The following is a 19,458-nucleotide window of genomic DNA, read 5'->3' on the forward strand; positions in this document are numbered from 1 at the left end:
CCAGCAGGCATTACTGCATGTGACCCTTGTGACCTTCCCACAAAAATATCACTAATTATTTTTTTATGTTTTATTTATCTCTAGGAGAGAGAGAGAGAGAGAGAGACAGCATGAGCAGGGGAGGGTCAGAGAGAGAGGGAGTCACAGACTGAAACAGGCTCCAGGCTCCGAGCTGGCAGTCAGCACAGAGCCCGACGCAGGGCTCGAACCCACGAACCACGAGATCATGACCTAAGTGAAAGTCGGATGCTTAACTGACTAAGCCACCCAGGCGCCCCAAAATATCACTAATTTTAAGCCAACCAACTTCATAAGAGGTGAGCTTCCCCTGTCTTCTCTTACACAGACTTTTACTTAACCAGCGTGAAACACCAGTGTCAGACCCTATCATGGAAGGCACTTATCAAGAATCATCAGCAGTGGCAAAAATCACCAGAACAACATCTGACACTGCTCTGTGCTGGGTGGGGAGGCTGAGGGACTCAGGAAAGCTGAGCACGACCTGAAGCACAGCTGTGGATTCGGGAGGCATAGTGTAGGATGGAAAATGAACACGGATTTTGAAATCTGAATCTCAGCTTACTAGCTGTGGGACCTAAGGAAAGAGTGTGACTATAAGAGTCCGAGTTTGTAGAGTTCATAAAATAGCAACCTGTATGTAAGGCTGTCCCCCGAAGAAAAGAGATGCCATGGTCCCTGCACATCAGTACATCACAGAGGGAGGTTCTCCCTCAGCACTCCATCATGGGAGGTGACTTGATGTGGGAGAAGAGCTTAAGCTTGGTGTTCACAGACCCAAAGAGTTTGATCAGAGCCAGGACTGATGCCGGACAGTACAAATGAACTCAGCTGGCCTTTGTGAGTACGTAGAGGACCCTAGAGGCAAAGAGCCCGGAAGGACCCGACTTCTAACCGGCAGCTTTTCTTAGTTGCTGCCTCCGGTCCTAGGGTCACAACAGTCTTCTGGCTTCATATGTGTAGCTTTCCTACTCATCTTCCAGCTTTGTATCTTGATGCCTCAGCAACTCTAGGTTTTTTCTGCTGGATCTGAAAGGAAGTGGTTTTTTTTTTGGTTTGTTTGTTTTGTTTTTTAAGTTTATTTATTTTGAGAGAGAGTTTGCACAGGGGAGAAGCACAGAGAAGGAGAGGGAGAATCCCAAGCAGGCTCTGCACTGTTAGTGCAGAGCCTGACGTGGGATTCAATCTTGAGAGCCCTGCAGGTTTATGACCTGAGCCAAAATCAAGAGTTGGACACTTAACTGACTGACCCACCCACACACCCCAGAAGTGCTTGCTATATTTTTAACACTGTTAGAAGGGCTAACACCTAAGACCATATGTAAGTGTGTCTTGGTAGGCCCGCCAAGGTATATTATTACACTAAAATAGGGGATGGCAAACTATGGACCATAAGTCAAACTGGGCCCACTGGTTGTTTTTATAAATAAAGTTTTACAGGAACACAGCTATGCCTAATCATTTACATAGTGTTTATGGCTGCTTATATGGTACAACAGTAAAGTTGAGTACTTTTGAGAGAACATATGGTGGTAAAACCTAAAATATTTACTATCTGACCTTTTACAGAGGAAGTTTACCAACCTCTGGACTAGAAGTTCTCATTCTGATTTGTGTAACCACGTCCCCTTTCAAAATATTAGGATCTAATTTAAGTTCATCATTAAGGAGACGGAGGCTGAAATCAAGACCAATGAACCCCAAATTTATGCTCTGAAAAAATCAAAAGGAAGAATCACAAGAAAAGCCAGTGTGGAGAGTGCATTCGTATAATTATACAAAATCATATTCTTTTTCATTTTAGTACACCTTGGGCACAAACAACATGCTAGTTGCTGGTTAGCTTATGGAATTAAAAGGTTCACAAAAGTAACATGATAAACTTGTACTGAACCAGACTTGGAGAGAAGTCACCAGATTGTTCTTTCTGATCCGTAATGATTTATTCTTCTTCCATATCACGGATGCACAGGTCTGGAACTGACCAACGGATCATTTAGTTCAATATTTCATTTTACTGATAAGAAATCTAAGGTCCAGGAAGACCAAGTATTTTCTTACCAGTGACTGACTGATAGACCTGAGCAAGAATGTAAGTCTCTTGCTATATTTTTAACACTGTTAGAAGGGCTAACACCTAAGACCATATGTAAGTGTGTCTTGGTAGGCCCGCCAAGGTATATTATTACACTAAAATAGGGGATGGCAAACTATGGACCATAGTTTCAGTGGACCAGGTTCAGTGTTTTTTTTTTCTTCTAGTAATACATCTAATTGGAAGGACAATAAACATAATTTCGAGTATACTTTTCTACTTGTGAGGAAAGTGAAAAGAGCCTCCACCTAATAATCTAACATTGCTCCCTGAAGTTCTCAAAAAAAGGCCAATATTATGACTGGAAAGCGTCAGAATTATCATTGACATATGCTTTGATAAAACAATAATGTTTTCATATGTGTATACAGTACCTTCTAACTTGCTTTGGTATAATATAAAAAAAAGCGTGCTGGGATTATGATAGAGACTGGACTGAATCTATAGATCAATCCATGGAGAAATAACATAGTAACAATACTGAATGTTTTACAACATTGTATCTCTCTCCCTTTACTGGGTCTTCAACTTCTCCTGGCAATGTTTTGTCATTTTCTGTATAGAGATCTCATACGTTTTTTGTTAATGTTTTTTAAATTTTTTTATGTTTTATTTATTTTTGAGAGAGAGAGACAGACAGTGTGAGCAGGGGAGGGACAGAGAGAGAGGGAGACATAGAATCCGAAGACCGTCTCCAGGCTCTGAATTAGATGTCAGCACAGAGCCCAACCTGGGGCTTGAACCCACAAACCATGAGATCATAACCTGGGCTGAAGTCAGACACTCAACTGACTGAGCCACCCAAGTGCCCCTGTTTTTTGTTAAATTAATTCTTACGTGCTTTATTTTTTTTCATGCTGTTGTAAAATAAATTTTTATTTTTATTTTCCAATTGTAGGCCGCTCTCAAAAACTTTGACATTTATAACAGTGCTGCAAAGTTGGCAGGGCAGTGATATTTCCAGATTCACTTAACATAAGATGAGACTACGACTCAGAGGAATAAAATGACCTCAGTGTTCTAGAGGCCTCAGGAAATGCCCAAGCCAGGACTCAAGCCCAAGTTTTTTACACACCAAGCTGAAGGATCATTCTATTATCCAGCAATACATGAGTGTCGATGAGGAGCATATACTTATAAATTGTAAGTGCTACACAAATATCCACTGGAATGAAAAAAAGAAACTATTTTAACAGGACTAATAAAGAAACCAAGGCCCAGAAAGGCCTTTCCTGATCCCTTGACCTCACTGGATTTCTAGCTACTCCTTATCATGTTACTCTGTCTTTTCTTCATCAAAACACTTATTGCTACTACTTAAACATTTTATTTTTCCCCTGTCTCTTCCCACTTGACTGTACACTCTTTTAAGAGTCTGAACCTCACATGTTCTAGTCACCATTGATGCTTCATTGGGCTGGCCATAAAATTCTGCTTTTCCATCTCCTGATGTGGGCAGGAGAACTGACTGACGGCTCAGGTGCTGGCCTCCCGCATCCCTCAACTCCCCATGGCTGTGCTCATCCAGTGTCAAAGGACATGGCAGGAGTACTGATACGACCCTGTTCCTGTGAGACACAAGACTCCTTTAATGGGAGACCTTGGCTTGAGAACGGTCACTGATCCGGCAGAAACGGTCCTAGAACTGCACTGAAGTCTAATGCTCCTCCTTACCTTCTGTCTGTCACAGGTGCCAGCCCCGCACCCCACTGATGGCTTTGTACCCTTCTCCCACTCCTTCTCATTATCCCTCACAGGTGTCTCACCCAATAAATCTCTTGCAGGTCTTAACTCATCTTGGATCTGCTTCTCAGAGAACCTGAACTCATAGCCTCAGAGTCTAAAACAGTGCTTGAGGAACAAATGGTGGGCCAGGTTCATACTAGATGACTCAGAATTAGAACCCAGGTCTCTGTCTTTTACACTCAGATCACCGATCATCTGAGAAATAGGTCCTTGGTGCCTTTGTCCAGGAGGCCATTGTTCTGATGGATTTGAGGGGGAAAAGTACTCACTAGTGGTCAAGTCCCATAGATGGCCTCTCAGCCATGATTATAATTATGCGGAGTCTAGTAGGCATAAGAACATTTCTCCTCAATACAGAAAATTGAAGCTATGGTTTAGGTCAGTGAAGAAAATCTGCCTTAGGTTTAAGTTAAAAGCAGCAAGAACTCTGTGTGTTGTCCTCTTAAAGGAAAATAAGGAGAGTGCCTACCCTGGCAAAGCCAGAGAAGGTCATCAAGAGAGAGGAAAGGCAGCAGGAAGTCTTTCCCAGGTCTTTGTGCATGTCTTTGGGTGAAAACTTTATTCGGGGACTGTGACAACAGATGAGGCGAGGACTGCATCTAGAATTTCAGGAGATGGGCTTAATAGTTAAAAGCATGGGTGCTAGAACCAGACTGTGTGGGTCTGAATCCCAGCTCCTTTACTTACTAGTTGTGTGAATTAGGGAAAGTTACCGAACCTCTCTGTGCTCCAGTTTCCTCATCTGTAAAATGGGAATAATAACAGGTATCTACCTCATAAGATGATATGAGATGAGATCTGTGAAATGCTTAGAATACTGTCTTATACATAGTAAGCTCTAAGTAAATATTCGCTTTTACTATTATTAGTAGCAGTACCTTTAAAGAAACATCTTTGTTTTTAAGCACTTCAATAAATTATGTGTAATGTATCTCAAATCAAGGAAGTCAGCAAGGTTTATCTGATAAACGTACTAATCACACGCAGTAAAAATGTTCTGAAGTTTGAGTAAAACACAGTGTTACTTTGGATGTTTCCGTATGGGGGACAGAAGAACAGCATGGTACATATACTCAGAGGACTGCTGTGAAGATCACTAGGAGGGCTGCAACAATTTAAGGGCCATACATTTAAGAGATATTCAGTGTGCACTTATCATGTACCAAACACTATGCTATGTAATTTAAGTGGGCTCTTATCTAATCTTCATAATGATCTTGTTTCTATTTTAGTGATACAGAAATTGAGCCTCAGAAAAGTAAATTAACTTACCTGTGTTAAGATTGAACTCATCAGTGTTGTGGGTTCACGTATTTACAGGATGCCAAGACCACTCTTTGCACTAAACTGGCCTTCTAGATCAGTGTGTGTGTACACACATACATATAAAGCACTTTATAAATCATACGGCCTTTTGTAAATGTTAGATGCTATCACCATCAACATCGTCTGGAACACTAGCTGGAAGCCAAGAAACCCAGGTGCCAATTCTAGCCTTGCCAATTAGCTGTATGATCTTGAGCAAATTAGCTCCCCTCCCTTGACCTCTGGATACTGTTATTTGAGGAGTTTGGAACTAAATCCTCTCTAAGGGCATTTTCAAGACCTCATATTCTAGAATTTTCTCTCTCTATGAAATCTATTCCCTTCTCTGTCTTGGCTGAGTGTTTTGGCTAATATGATTCACCAGCCATGAAGAATTTTGTTCACTGACTTCATCCATGAAAGAGGTGAGGAGATGGGGAATAAAAGCAAACAAGAAACAAATGATAGATATGTAAAATGAAATTTAGGTCACTGGCACACCCAGTCTCTTCAGTCTAGATAGTACATCATCCGTCTTGAGTTTTTAATTCTTTATTTTTTTTTATTGCTGTACTTTACAGCATTGTTTGCATAAATGGAATTTTAGTCTCTGTGCCCTGTGAATAGGTTAGAATATTTTCAAAGCTTCCTCTTCCCCCTTATCAACAACGTATTTCTCAAAACATCAATATTTAGACAAAAATCGGAAGGGGTTTTTTTGAAAGGGGGGAAAGGGAGAGAGGGTAGAGAATCTACATGCCCACTGAGGAGCCTGATGCCAGGCACAATATCATGACTGTGAGATCACAACTGAGGTGAAATCAAGAGTGGGATGCTTAACCGACTGAGCCACCCAGGCATCCCAAGGTGGACTTAATGACAACTGTGTATAATTATTTAGAAAGCTATAACCAAATGCAGCAATGAAATCATTTGAATGTTCACTGGGCAGCTCCCTTTGTGTCTAGTACACGCCGTCAGAAAGATAAAGGAGCCATCTCTCACTCTCAAGCCTCTCATATATACATCCCCTCCCCCATCCCCAAACTTTGTGTTCTGGCCTCTAAGAACTGTTTCTGTCTCCTTAAGTGTCTGGGAACTTGAATAGAAGCCCTTGGACAAAGTAAGAGAAACCTGATTTTTGAGGTGATGGCTGTGTTAATCAACTTGATTGTGGTAATCACCTCACAATGTATGCAGATACCAAATTGTCACTATACACGCTTTAAATATATAGAGTTTTGCCAATTATGCCTCCATAAAGCTGGTGGGGGGAATATAGAATTCTATTTATGTGAAACAAACAAACAAACCAACTCAGAAATCTGAATTAACTGGAAAAAATCCTGTATTGACTCATTTGATCCTAAGGTGATTAAAACTTCAGTCTCTCTCACTGGCCAGATGGGGGCTTGATAATGAAGTTAAATTCAGAAATTAAAAAAAAAAAATTGTTTTCTCACCCCACATTTGAGGTTAACCTCAAATTTTTTTCTTTCTGCTAAACATTTCCTGGCATATAGCCAGGCATGGTTCATTTAAAAGCTGGTGAGTCTAAGTGAGAACGAGGGGGCCTGGGACCAGGAGCTAGACACAGAAGAGTCAGGCAGTCACTGGGAAGAGATCCCAGGGTAGTTTGGAGGAAAGAACATAAATTGGAGAATATGGCAAGGCTCACGATTTCACTGATCAAACTCTGTTCCTCCCTGACACTTGTCCCTAGACCAGGATCTGGCTGAATGAGAGAACAGAAATAGAAACTGGGTATCACCTAGACATGTGGACAGCAGAGCCTGTGAGGGGGAGGAGGAAGAATGTGCAGGGAAAGCAGAAGCAGATTTTCTTCAGAAATTGAGGCAGACAGACCACTGGCAACCCAGCAGTCTGCCACTGGCCAGTGGGGCTCCAGCCACTGATTTAAGGGTTTAGGTAAGCCTGCAGTTGCCAACAGGGACTAAGAGCGAGCAGGACACGATCCAGTCCTAGGTGGAATTACAGACTACAGGCAGGTTAAACAGGCACATGACTCAAGACCTGGAAAATTAGGCAAACTCCCAAGGTTAACCCTAGCTTACACACAATGTTAGGGCAAGAACTGAAGAAAAGGGACGAAGGATCCTAGAGCCCTGACTTTACAATGGGGCACAGCGTGGGCCTGAACTTGAAGGAAGGGTTCAAAGGCCTCTTGCTTGCCAGGAGTACAGAAGCAGAGGCTGGGGATCAGCTGGTCCTGACACCAGGATCGGTGGTTCAGACACCAGCATAACCTCTAGATCATGGTTTCCCCAGACCTTTCCATTTTATGGATGAGTTAAAACACTGCCTGTGTTTATTCATTTGCATACTTTTAAAAACTAACACACAGGGCTAGCAACTTTTAACAATATCAAATATGGAAAAGTCCTTATTGACTGTGACAGTCATTTCACACACACACACAGATACTTTAACAGAAGTACACACCCATACAAGAATGTGAGAATGAAGGGATGTTTCAGAATCTGACTACATTTAGTTTTATGAACCTGACTACATTTTCCTCATGTTTTTCATGTTTGCTGTGGACAGAGGAAGATTTCCATAGCTCAGCAGAGATCTGCAGTCCCTCTCCTGAAATATCTGTAGCAGAACAATATTTTCATACTTGTCCCAGCCTTCCTGAGTCACCATGGGAGTGAGAGGGGGCAGGCCTTCTGGGTCCAGCTCTGGAAGGCAGCACTTGACTCTCTCTTCCCCACAATATTCAAGGTGGCTCCCTTTCACCTGTTTCATACATTCCATTCCATGCAAGATACAGTTCACAAGCAATGCAAAGAGAAAAGCTTGACAATTACCATTTTGGTCTCCAAGCTTTAGGTTTTTTTAATGTTTTATTTACTTCTGAGAGAGAGAGAGAGACCGTGTGAGAAGGGGAAGGTCAGAGAGAGGGAGACGCAGAATCTGAAAGAGGCTCCAGGCTCTGAGCTAGCTGTCAGCACAGAGCCCAATGCGGGGCTCAAACCCACGAACTGTGAGATCATGACCTGAGCCAAAGTCGGACGCTTAACCAACTGAGCCACCCAGGTGCTCCTCCAAGCTTTAGTTTATAGTTGAGGAAACAGAGATCAACACACTGAATCAGCAACAAAGCTGAAATTTAAAACCAGGACTTTGGCTCCCAGTTCAGATCCTAGAGACACATGAGCATACCTACTGATTTTGTTGAGCTCAGAATCCTAATAGAGCTGTACATGAGTGGATGTTTAAATAATCAAGATCTTCTGAGGTCCCAGGTGACCTTACCCCTAAAAGCAAAGTCCTAATTCTAAGTCTAGAGAAAAATTAGACTTAGATTGGGCTTTGGAATCTAGTCCAGGACCAATTCAACCATACCCAATTACCCTTCTTCTCTAGAGATAATCAGAAGCAACTCGAAGAACAAAAATGGGGGACATCTCAAGAAATGTTTGAGAGCTGCCAGAGGCTTCTGGGGTTGAAGGGTGGGAATGAGAGTCGGGAGGAGGTGCTGTGGGTTCTGCCAGGTGAACACTGGACCTAATCCATGCTGGCTGCCTGGGGGGTGGGGAGGGGGTGTGTCTGGTACAAAAGGAAAGGCAGAAAGAGGGATCCAGGCTCAGGATGAAGTGAAGAGGGTAGGGTTTCCGCCCATCGCCTTCTCCTCCAGAGGGGCTGGCTTCCCTGCAGGCCTAGGCTGGAGTCTGCTCCAGAGCGCAGGGGCGTCTGTGGGGATTTTATGGACTCCACGTCCCAACTCAAAGCCTACGCTCAGCATGACCGGACCCAGTTGTAGGCAAAAGACAACAAACAAACAAAAGAGGGAGGCTGAAGGCCTGATATTTTGGGGTTATTTAGAATAACATTTTTCTTTTGAAAAAGGCATGAGGATTTCAGATCTGGCTGGAAACTAGTCTGGGTGTTTATTTTCCTCATTGTCTCAGTGGAAAAAAAGGGTGGGTGATTCAGACAGCAGCCTCCGCCTCTGGGCTGGGGCCCGGGTCAGTCTCTACTCTGTTCTTTGCTCCTCAGGGAACTTGTCAGCCTCGGGAGAAGCTGCATTTTACCTCCCACATTTGCTCTAAGCTTCCAATAAGGACCCCCTAGAGATGCTGAGAGATCTGAGCTCAGACAAAAAACCAAAACCAAAACCAAAACCAAAAACCCCACGAAGAGCAAAAGGTAGGGGAGGTAACAAGGGAGGAGATGGTCCACCCAAGGATGAGAAGAGAGAAAGGGTGAGGTCTCTGAGAAAGGTCTCTTTCCTCCCCACCCTCCTCCAATCCTGGCTTCTCCCTGGCCCTCCCACTCACTGCGTCTGGGGGAAAGGATGAAGGTCACCGGAAGGCATCTGGGTGGACTGCCTGGCTCTACCGCAGCCCTCCTGCTGTCTGATGTCCAGCTGGAATAAGGGGTCCTGAACTTTAAGGCACCAATCCTTCTTTCTAGAAAGGAAGGAGCTTTTTGAAGATATCCTGCCCTTGATAATATTCTCACAGGAGGTTGAAGATTTTCCTGAAGCATCCAGGGTGGGGGGGCAGGGGGAGGGGGTGCTCAGGTCTTAAAGCAATTCTGCTGCTGAGTTACTGAGGAAATTCATGGATCACTAGAAGTTTCAGTATTTACAAAACACTTAAAGGTGGGGCAGCCTAACCCCAAACTGTGGTAGAGATAAAGAACAGTTAGCTGGAACTCTGGGAAGTCCTCATTCCACAGAGCTGGACATGTGACTGCCATGAAGCTCCTGCCAGGGAGGTCAGAAGAAGGGAAAGAGCGAAAATGATATACAGCATATGGAGGAGGCTTGGGTTTTATTTCAGAATCTTTAAGAATTACTAATGACACTCCCTGAGTTCTAGTGGTTTGTTGGCTACTCTAAGATGGATTGTGCTAAAGAAGTGTTGGTGACGATGAGGAGGAAAAGGAACCCTTGTGCATGGTTGGTGGGAAGGCAAACCCATGCAGCCACTGTGGAGAACAGTATCGAGGTTCCTCAAAAGTTAAAAAAAGAACTACCATATGATCCAGTAATCGCACTACTGGGTATTTACCCAAAGAGTACAAAAACACTAATTCTATTAAGAAAAAATTTTGGGGGGGCGCTTGGGTGGCTCAGTCAATTAAGTGTTCAACTTTGGCTCAGGCAGTGAACTCACATTTGGTGGGTTCAAGCCCCGTGTTGGGCTCTGTGCTGACAGCTCAGAGCCTGGAGCCTGCTTTGGATTCTGTGTCTCCCTCTCTCTGTGCCCTTCCCCTGCTTGCGCTCTGTCTCTCAAAAATAAATAAAAATGTTAAAGAAAGTAAAATCAATTTTTTAATATTTATTTTTTGAGAGAGAGAGAGAGAGAGAGAGACAGAGACAGAGTGCAAGTGGGGGAAGGGCAGAGAGAGAAGGAGACACAGAACCTGGAGCAGGCTCCAGGCTCTGAGCTGGCAGCACAGAATAAGTGTGTGCTTATTAATAAACACCCCTATGTTTATTGCAGCACTATTTACAACAGTCAAATTATGGAAGCAGGCCAAGTGTCCATCAACTGATGGATAAAGAAGATGTGGTATGTATACACAATGGAATATGACTCAGCCATAAAAAGGATGAAATCTTGCCATTTGCAACAACACGGATGGAGCTAGAATGTATTATGCAAAGTTTAAAAAGTCAAAGACAAATATCATATGATTTCATGTACATGTCGTGGAATTTAGAAAACAAATGAACAAAGGAAAAGAAAGAGACAAATCAAGAGATCTGTTGGTTACCAGAGGGGAGGTGGGTGGGGGGATGGGTCAAACAGGTGATAGGGATGAAGGAGAGCACTTGCGATGAGCGCTGGGGGATGTACTGAAGTGTTGACTCACTATATTGTATACCTGAAACGAATACAACACTGTGTGTTATCTATACCTGGATTAAAATAAAATTAAAAGAAAATAAGATAGATTATGCTACCTTGCTAATTTAGCCCTCAAAGTTTAATATTAATGCATAGACAGCACTTTACTTTCTAGTCACTTGTCAGTGACTCAGAAACTTCCTGCTTTTCCCCCCTGCTGGCTATTTTGTGACTGACACGCAGCTGTAGTAAACAGGTCTGTGAAGCAGAGCTAGGACTAATGAGGAGTTAGAGCACACAGACTTTGGATGGAGTTAAAGCCTTGGACTCTAGCCTCAGCCTTCTGTACCATTTAAACCTTAGCATCCTTACCCGTGCAAGAGGAATAGTGCTAGCAGCCCTGCCTATTTTGTTTGTTGCTTTACACTCAAAGGAGACCGTATAAGTGTTCTAGTCTGTCAAGTTCCCTAAGAACACCAGATACTTTAATTGTATATTGTTCATCTAACCTAGACGCGTAAAAATCATCATCACCACAACCGTTTACAGGGAAAAGAGTGAACCAAGCAGGTATTGTTCACACTGTGCAACTATTTTCCTACCTTCCTCCCAACAACCAAGAGGGAGCATCACCTCCACTTTATAGATGATAAAACCTCAAAGAGATAAAGTTACTTATTCAGTGTTGTACAGCAAATAAATCACAGGGCTGAGACTCAAGTACAGCTAGTGTGCCTTTCACAGTCCCTGTGAGAATGGCTGCACAGACCCCAGAATAGTCACTGAATACATAAAGGAGGGAGGAGACAACGGGAAGGAGTCCTCCCCTTGGAGGATTCAAACGGGTGAGGGCTTCCTAACAGTGGATGCCTCCTGAGTCCATGAATAATTCATCAGAGCTCTGTACTGATAGCTGGTTCTTTTTGTGTGTGGTGCATCTGGTCAGGGACAGCTGCCCACAACTGGGCCACAAATGTGAGGACGTAGACCCGCCTGCTCAAACACACAGCTCACAGAAGCTTCCTGCTCCTTTACTCTGGGGACTGAAGGCTATTTTGATTCCCAGAGGAAGATGGGGTTCTTATTTTTGTGCTTGTGCGTACATCTGTGTGTGCACACGCACCCCAAACCCTACACATGTGATATGAAATCTTCTTGATATTCTTGGAACTGCTCTTCCTTCTGGAGCATCATCCCTGGTTTCCTTTTGGAAAGAGTTTCCTCCATCCTAATGTGCATATTCAGACTCAGTTTCACTCCTGGTCTGTTCTTGATCCTAGACAGCTTTTATCCTAGGCATTTTTGGCTACGGTGTATGAGGAATTGGAGGGTGGCAGTAGAAAACAGCAGCTGGGGGTGGCAAGAAGGCTTATTTAAATAAAAAAAAGATCCATCTGCCATAGAACCTCTTCCAGACGAAAGTGAAAAATAGAAGTTTTTTTTTTTTTTAAATAGGTCCCATCGCAACTCTTATATAAAGAAGGAAAAGGGTGTATCTGCTTGAAGGAGGCTTCCCACGGAGAGAAATGTCTCCAGGACCAAGTAGCAAGCAAGGATACTGCCTTGCCCAGCCTCAGGGGAGAGTTCTGCACAGAACACAAGGCCAATGCTCCTCTGGGGACTACGAAACCAAAGGGGCTGCCAGAGGTCTGAGGTCTGTCTTGGTGAATCCAGAGAGAAGCAGAATCACTGGGGGAGAGGATAGTTTTATCTCTATTCAGCAAAAAGGACACTAGAACTTCAATCACGTGACCTGTTCATATAACCCCAGGGGTGCGATTCAAACTCAGGTATCCTCACTCCCAGCCTACAGATTCAGCAATGGAGTGTGATGACTGGATTAAAGTCCTAGAGTCTACTAAATATTCTTGAGATAGTGCAGTGGAAGGATTTGAGCAATATGGGTTGGTGAGGAGGGAACCTGAGCCAGCTGTAGGACCCTTGTCGAAGGGGTCAGAGAGGGCTTCCAGTCCAACACGTGAGGTCCAAGGGGGCAAAAATATCTGGGCTTGGTCCTGGCAGATGTTTGTACTCCAGGAGGTAAGAGACAAAGAGACAGCATATTATAATGCAAAGTCACACCTGGATTAGACTAGAATCTTGGCTGTCATTTTCTAGCCGTGTGATTTTGGGCCAAAACTGTTCCTACCTCAAAGGATTCATGTGAATTTTTACTGAAACTTTATGCAGAGCTCCTACTTCACATAGAGTACATGCTCAATATATAGCTCCAATTATTTTCTTTTATGGCCACTGAGGGTTAGGTGTCAGTACAGGGTGTTTTCCATAGAAGGTGGCTACTGACACTGACACCCAAGAGACTGGATTATTCTCAGTAAGCCCCAGCAAAATGAGAGCAGTGTTGTATTAAGGGAGCCTCAGGGAGAGATGACAGTCGGAGGGCCCATGTGAATCCGGCTGAGGCAGGTATGAGGTTAAAGAAGAGCTGGGGTCCTGGAGTGCTAGGCAGGGAAGAAGAAGCACTCTGTCTCCTTATTTGAAAAAAAATGGGAACACAGGTGATAAAAGTGATTAAATGAAATAAGCAAAAGTAGGTAGTCAGATGCTAATTTCCTTCCTGCTTCTCCTCTATTCCTGACTCTCAGCTAAAAAAAAAAAAAAAACCACTGGTTTGGGTGATTAAGCTTTAATTCCTTATCTGAGGGTTTTATAGATATAATCCATTTTTAAGAAAGTCTCTAAATTAAAACATAACCCATTATGTGGCTGGATCTTTTAACACACTAAATTCTCCTAGGAGATGGAAGAAAAGCCTATTGTTTTCCTCAGAAAGATCTCACAAAGGATCCTAAACTTCTGTCACAGACAACATCCTTGCTCTGGTAATGAAACCACCTGGCATCTAATAAAATAATCCCCTTAAAAAGGGAAGTTAAAGGTTTAAGGAGATATATCTTTTAAAAGACAAGGGTAGTAAAAAAAATACTGACTCAATTATTTGTCACTCCCTTAATACTTTTCCCTCTCTCCCTTCCCTCACTGAGCTGGTGATGCACGGGCTGGTGTCTCCACACTTGGTGATGCCCCTATTACAGCACTCTCCCATGACTATCTGGTTAGATGTCTGTCCCCATTACTAGACTAAGATATATGAGCACTGAAACCCTACTAGTCATCTTTGTAGCCTCAGTGGTTGTGACAAGGACCATCACAAACTAAGTGTATGAATGGATGAATGAATTTTCCTACCAAAGAAACCAAGCCCAGATAATGTGGTTCTACATATTTGTATGTGAACTGCACTTAAATCCTATACAATAAGAGGATTCAGACAATAATTCCTTTTTAAACTTGCGATTTAAAAAATATATGTGCATCAAGAGTAATTTTTGTTATATCTCAAGGATGTATTTGTCTTGGTAGGAACACCTCTAATCCCACAAGGAAATATTCAATTAAAAGGAATTTGCTCACATAGATTAATGAACAGAACCCAAAAAATAAACTCACAATTATATGGTCAATTAATCTTCAACAAAGGGAGAAAGAATACGCAGTGGGAAAAATACAGTCTCCTCAACAAATGGTGCTGGGAAAACTGGACAACCACATGCCAAAGGGTGAAACTAGACACTTTCTTACAACATACACACACACACACACACACACACACACACACACACACCTCAAAATGGTTTAAAACCTAAATGTGAGACCTGAAACCATAAAAAATCCCTGAAGAGAACACAGGCAGTAATTTCTCTGACATTGGTTGTAGCGGCTTTTTTTCTAGATATGTCTCCTGAGGCAAGGCAAACAAAAGCAAAAATAAACTATTGGAACTTCATCAAAATAAAAGGTTTCTGCACAGAGAAGGAAACAATCAACAAAACTAAAAGGCAGCCTATGGAATGGGGGAACATATGTGCAAGTAACATAACTGTAAAGGGTTAGTATCCAAAATAAAGAACTGACACAACTCAACACCCAAAAAACAAATAATCTAATTAAAAAATGGGCAGAAGGGGGTGCCTGGGTGGTTCAGCTGGCTAAGTGTCCGACTCATGATTTCAGTTCAGGTCATGATCTCACAGTTTATGAGATCAAATCCTGTGTCAGGCTCTGCTCTAACAGTGCAGAGCCTGCTTGGGATTCTCTCACCCCTTCCCCAGCTTGCTTGCACATGTTCTCTCTTTCTCAAAATAAACAAACACTTAAAAAAATTGGGCAGAAGACATGAACAGATATTTCTCCAAAGAAGACATCCAGATGGCAGCAGACACATGAAAAGATGTTCAACATCAGGGAAATGCAAATCAAAACCACAATGAAATATCACTTCACACCTGTTGGAATGGCTAAAATAAAAAACACAAAAAACAACAGGTATAGGCGAGGATGTGGAGAAAAAGGAACCCTCGTGCACTGTTGGTGAAAATGCAAACTGGTAAAGCCACTGTGGAAACCAGTATGGACGTTCCTCAAAAGGTTAAAAAGAGAAGTATCCTACAATCCAGTAATCACACTATTGGGCATTTACCCCCCAAATACAAAAAACATTAATACAAAGAGATACATACAGCCCTATTTTTACAATAGCCAAACTACGGAAGCAGCCCAAGTGTCCCTCAATAGATGAATGGATAAAGTAGATGTGGGATGTGTGTGTATATATATGTGTATATATGGTGTGTGTGTGTAAGAATGAAATCTTGCCATTTGCAACAACATGGATGTATCTAGAGTATATTAACCTAAGCGAGAAAAGTCTATGGGAGAAAGACAAACACCATATGATTTCACTCATAAGTGGAACTTAAACAAAACAGATGAGCATAGGAAAAAAGGGAGGAATCAAGAAACAGACTCCTAACTAGAGAGAACAGAGGGTTACCAAAGGGGAGGTGGGGGTGGGGGGCGATAGGTGAAATAGGTGATTGGGATTAAAGAGTACACTTATTAGGATGAGCACTGAGTAATGTATAGAATTGCTGAATCACTATGTTGTACACCTATAACTAATATAATACTGTATGTTAACCATACTGGAATTAAATTAAAAACTTAAAAAAAAAAAAAAGCAATTTGCTTTCTGATTACTTTCTTCCCCAATCATACTTTTTTTTTTGTTGTTGAGGTATTTTTTGGACCTGTCTCTAATATTTATGGAAGCTTGGAGACTGGGGTTGGAGAGATAGTCTATGGTTTTTCCCTCCTGTTCTTTAAAAAATATTATGTTTTTATTTTATTTTTGAGAGAGAAAGACAGAGTGTGAACAGGGGGGGCAGGGAGAGAGGGAGACACAGAATCTGAAGCAGGCTTCAAGCTCTGAGCTGTTGGCACAGAGCCTGATGCAGGGCTCGAATTCATGGACTGAGGTCATGACCTGAGCTGAAGTCAGATGCTTAACTGACTGAGCCACCCAGGTGCCCCTCCCTCCTGTTCTTTTGATTCGTTTTTTATTCTCTCTCCCTTACTTCTTCCCAGTAAGCTTTTTATTCCTTCATCAGGAGTAAAATAAAGGGAAAAACAAAAATTCATGAAGCCTACAAATGACAAAAATTTGGGGAAAATAGGAAATTCCATTCAAGAAGCAAAGATTATACCAAAGATCCTAAGAGCAAATGCAGACTCATAATCTGCAAGGAAGAATAAAATCACAGAATTCCTAGGACAGGACATCTAGTCCAGGCACACTGACTACATAACTTGTAGAGTCTGGTGCAAAGTGAAAATGAGGCTCCTTGTTCAAAAGTGAAGAACTTCGACACAAATAAATGGAAATATAATCTCATGTTGTGGACTGGAAAAACTAACATTGTTAAGAGGTCCACACTACCCACAGCCATTTACAGATTCAGTGAAATTTCTATCAAAGTTCCAATGTCATTTTTTACAATAGAAAAACGATCCTAAAATTCATATGGAACCCCAAAAGATTCCAAATAGTCAAAGCAATTCTGAGACAGAAGAACAAAGTTGCAGGCATCACACTTCCTGATTTCAGCCTGTATCATGAAGCTATAGGAATCAAAACAGTATGGTATGACATTAAAAACAGACACACAGATGAATGGAACATAACAGAAAGCCCCACAGGTATGTTCAACTAATATGTGACAAGGGAGCCAAGCATACTCAGTGGGGAAAAGATAGTGTCTTCAAAAAAATGGTGCTAGTAAAACTGGATATTCACATGCAAAAAATGAAACTGGATGCCTCTCTTATTTCACTCTCAAAAACTAACTCAAAATGGATCAAAGGTTTAAATGTAAGACCTGGGAGCATCTGGGTGGCTCGGTTGGTTGAGCATCCCACTCTTGATTTCAGTTCAGGTCATGATCTCATGGTTCTTGGGATCGAGCCTGCATCTGGCTCTGCGCTGACAGTGTGAAGTCTGCTTGGGATTCTCTCTCTTTCTCTCTCTACCCCTCCCCCACTCCTGTGTGCATGCTTAAATAAATAAGCAGATAGATAAATAAATAAATGTAAGACCTGAAACCATAAAACTCCTAAGAGAAAACAAAGAAAAAAGATTCCTTGATGGTGGTCTTAGCAATGAGTTTTTTGGATATGACATCAAAAATACAAATAACAAAAGCAAAATTAAACAAATGAAACTTCATTAAACTAAAAAGCTTTGGAGCACCTGGGTGGCTCAGTCAGTTAAGCATCTGATTTAGGTTCAGGTCATGATCTGGCAGTTTGTGAGTCTGAGCCTTGCATCGGGCTCTGTGCTGACAGCTTAGAGCTTGGATTCTGCTTTGGATTCTGTGTCTACCTCTCTCTCTGCCCCCGCCCCGCTCATACTCCTCTGCCTCTCTGTCTCAAAATTAAATAAACATTTAAAAAATTAAAGAAAAAATACTATAAAGCTTTGGCACAGCAAAAGTAACAAGATGAAAAGGCAACCAAAGAAATGGAAGAAGATATGTATTTTTAAATATCTGATAAGGGGTTAATATCTAAATTACATAAGGAATTCCTATAACTCAATAGCAAAAACAAAAATAAGAACAGATAACCGAATTAAAAAGGATCTGAATAGATATTTTTCCAGGGAAGATATACAACAGTTACCTGAAAAGGTGCACATCATTAATCATCAGGGAAATGCAAATAAAATCAAAACCCACAATGAGAGAGCACCTCACATCTGTTAATGGCTATTATCAAAAACTAAGATATTACTGTTGGCAAGGATGTAGAGAAAAGGGAACCCTTGTGACTACTGGTGGGAACATAAATTGGTAGAGCCACTATGGAAAACAGTATGCAGGTTTCTCAAAAAATTAAAAATAGAACTACCATGTGATCCAGCAATTCCACTTCTGCATATCTGAAGGAACTGAAATCACTATCTTGAAGAGGTATCTACACCCCCATGTTCATTGCAGCATTACTTAGAATAGCCAAGACATGAAAACAACCTGTGTCCACTAATGGATGAATGGATAAAGAAAATTTTGTAAACAAATACATAATATTATTCAGCCATAAGAAATAAGTAAATCCTGTCATTTGTGACAATATGGATGAAACTTGTGGCATTATGCTAAGTGAAATAAATCAGAAAGAACAAATACTGTACAACCTCACTTACTATGTGGAATCTGAAAAAAACAAACTCACAGAAACAGAGAGTAGGTTGGTGGTTACCAGGGGCAAAGGTAGGGGAAATGGGTGAAGATCGAGGGTACAAACTTCTAGTTATAAAACGAGTAAGTCTTGGGGTATATAATGTACAATATGGTGACTATAGTTAACAATACTGTAACATATATTTGAGAACATATATAAGAGAACAGGTCTTAAAGTTTTGACCACACACACACACAGATCCTAACTATGAGAGATAACAGATGTGTTAACTAACCTTACTGTGGTAATCATTTTGCAATATACACATGTATCAAATCATCACACTGTACACCGTAAACAATTAAAAAACGAAGAACTTCAGAATGGTTAACAGTACAGTGTTGAGGTGCAAGGTTAAGCGTGGGGCCCTGTGAGACAGCATAGGTCTCATGCTCATGAAGCTGGCCCTAAGTCCAGATGGGGGTTCCCAAAGCTGGCTGGCTGTCAGAATCATCTGAGGAACTTGAAAAAAGAAACTGAATCGCTTCTCGGCCTTTTGGCTAAGATCAAATGTTGAAAAAAGAAACTGAGATACAATTAATGTATCATAAATTTCCCCATTTCAAAGCGCAAAGTTCAGTAGTTTTTAGTATATTCACAAAATTTTACAACCATCATCACTATCAAATTCCAGAACATTTTATCCCCCTAAACGAAATCTCATACTCATTAGCAGGCACTCCCTATTATCCCACTTTTAACCAACAATCTATCTCCTGTCTCGATGGGATTTGCTTATTCTGACATTTCATATAAATGGAATAAAAAACTATGTTATGCTTTGTCTTCTTTCATTTAGCGTTATGCTTTAATGATTCATGCATGTGTAGAATGCACAATGTAGAATGTTATTTCATTCCAACA

The 19,458-nt window shown here is 41.7% G+C and overlaps 1 protein-coding gene across 1 annotated transcript in view; it reads right to left on the reverse strand.

The window, feature by feature from the left end:
- The window catches only part of GAB2 (GRB2 associated binding protein 2), a 167,081-nt gene that overhangs the window by 32,916 nt on the left and 114,707 nt on the right, over window positions 1-19,458 (reverse strand). The gene's annotated exons all lie outside the window — the stretch shown is intronic.

The sequence above is a fragment of the Crocuta crocuta genome, unplaced genomic scaffold (assembly GCF_008692635.1).
Source record: "Crocuta crocuta isolate KB4526 unplaced genomic scaffold, BGI_CrCroc_1.0 scaffold561, whole genome shotgun sequence".
Classification (NCBI taxonomy): Eukaryota; Metazoa; Chordata; class Mammalia; order Carnivora; family Hyaenidae; genus Crocuta; species Crocuta crocuta.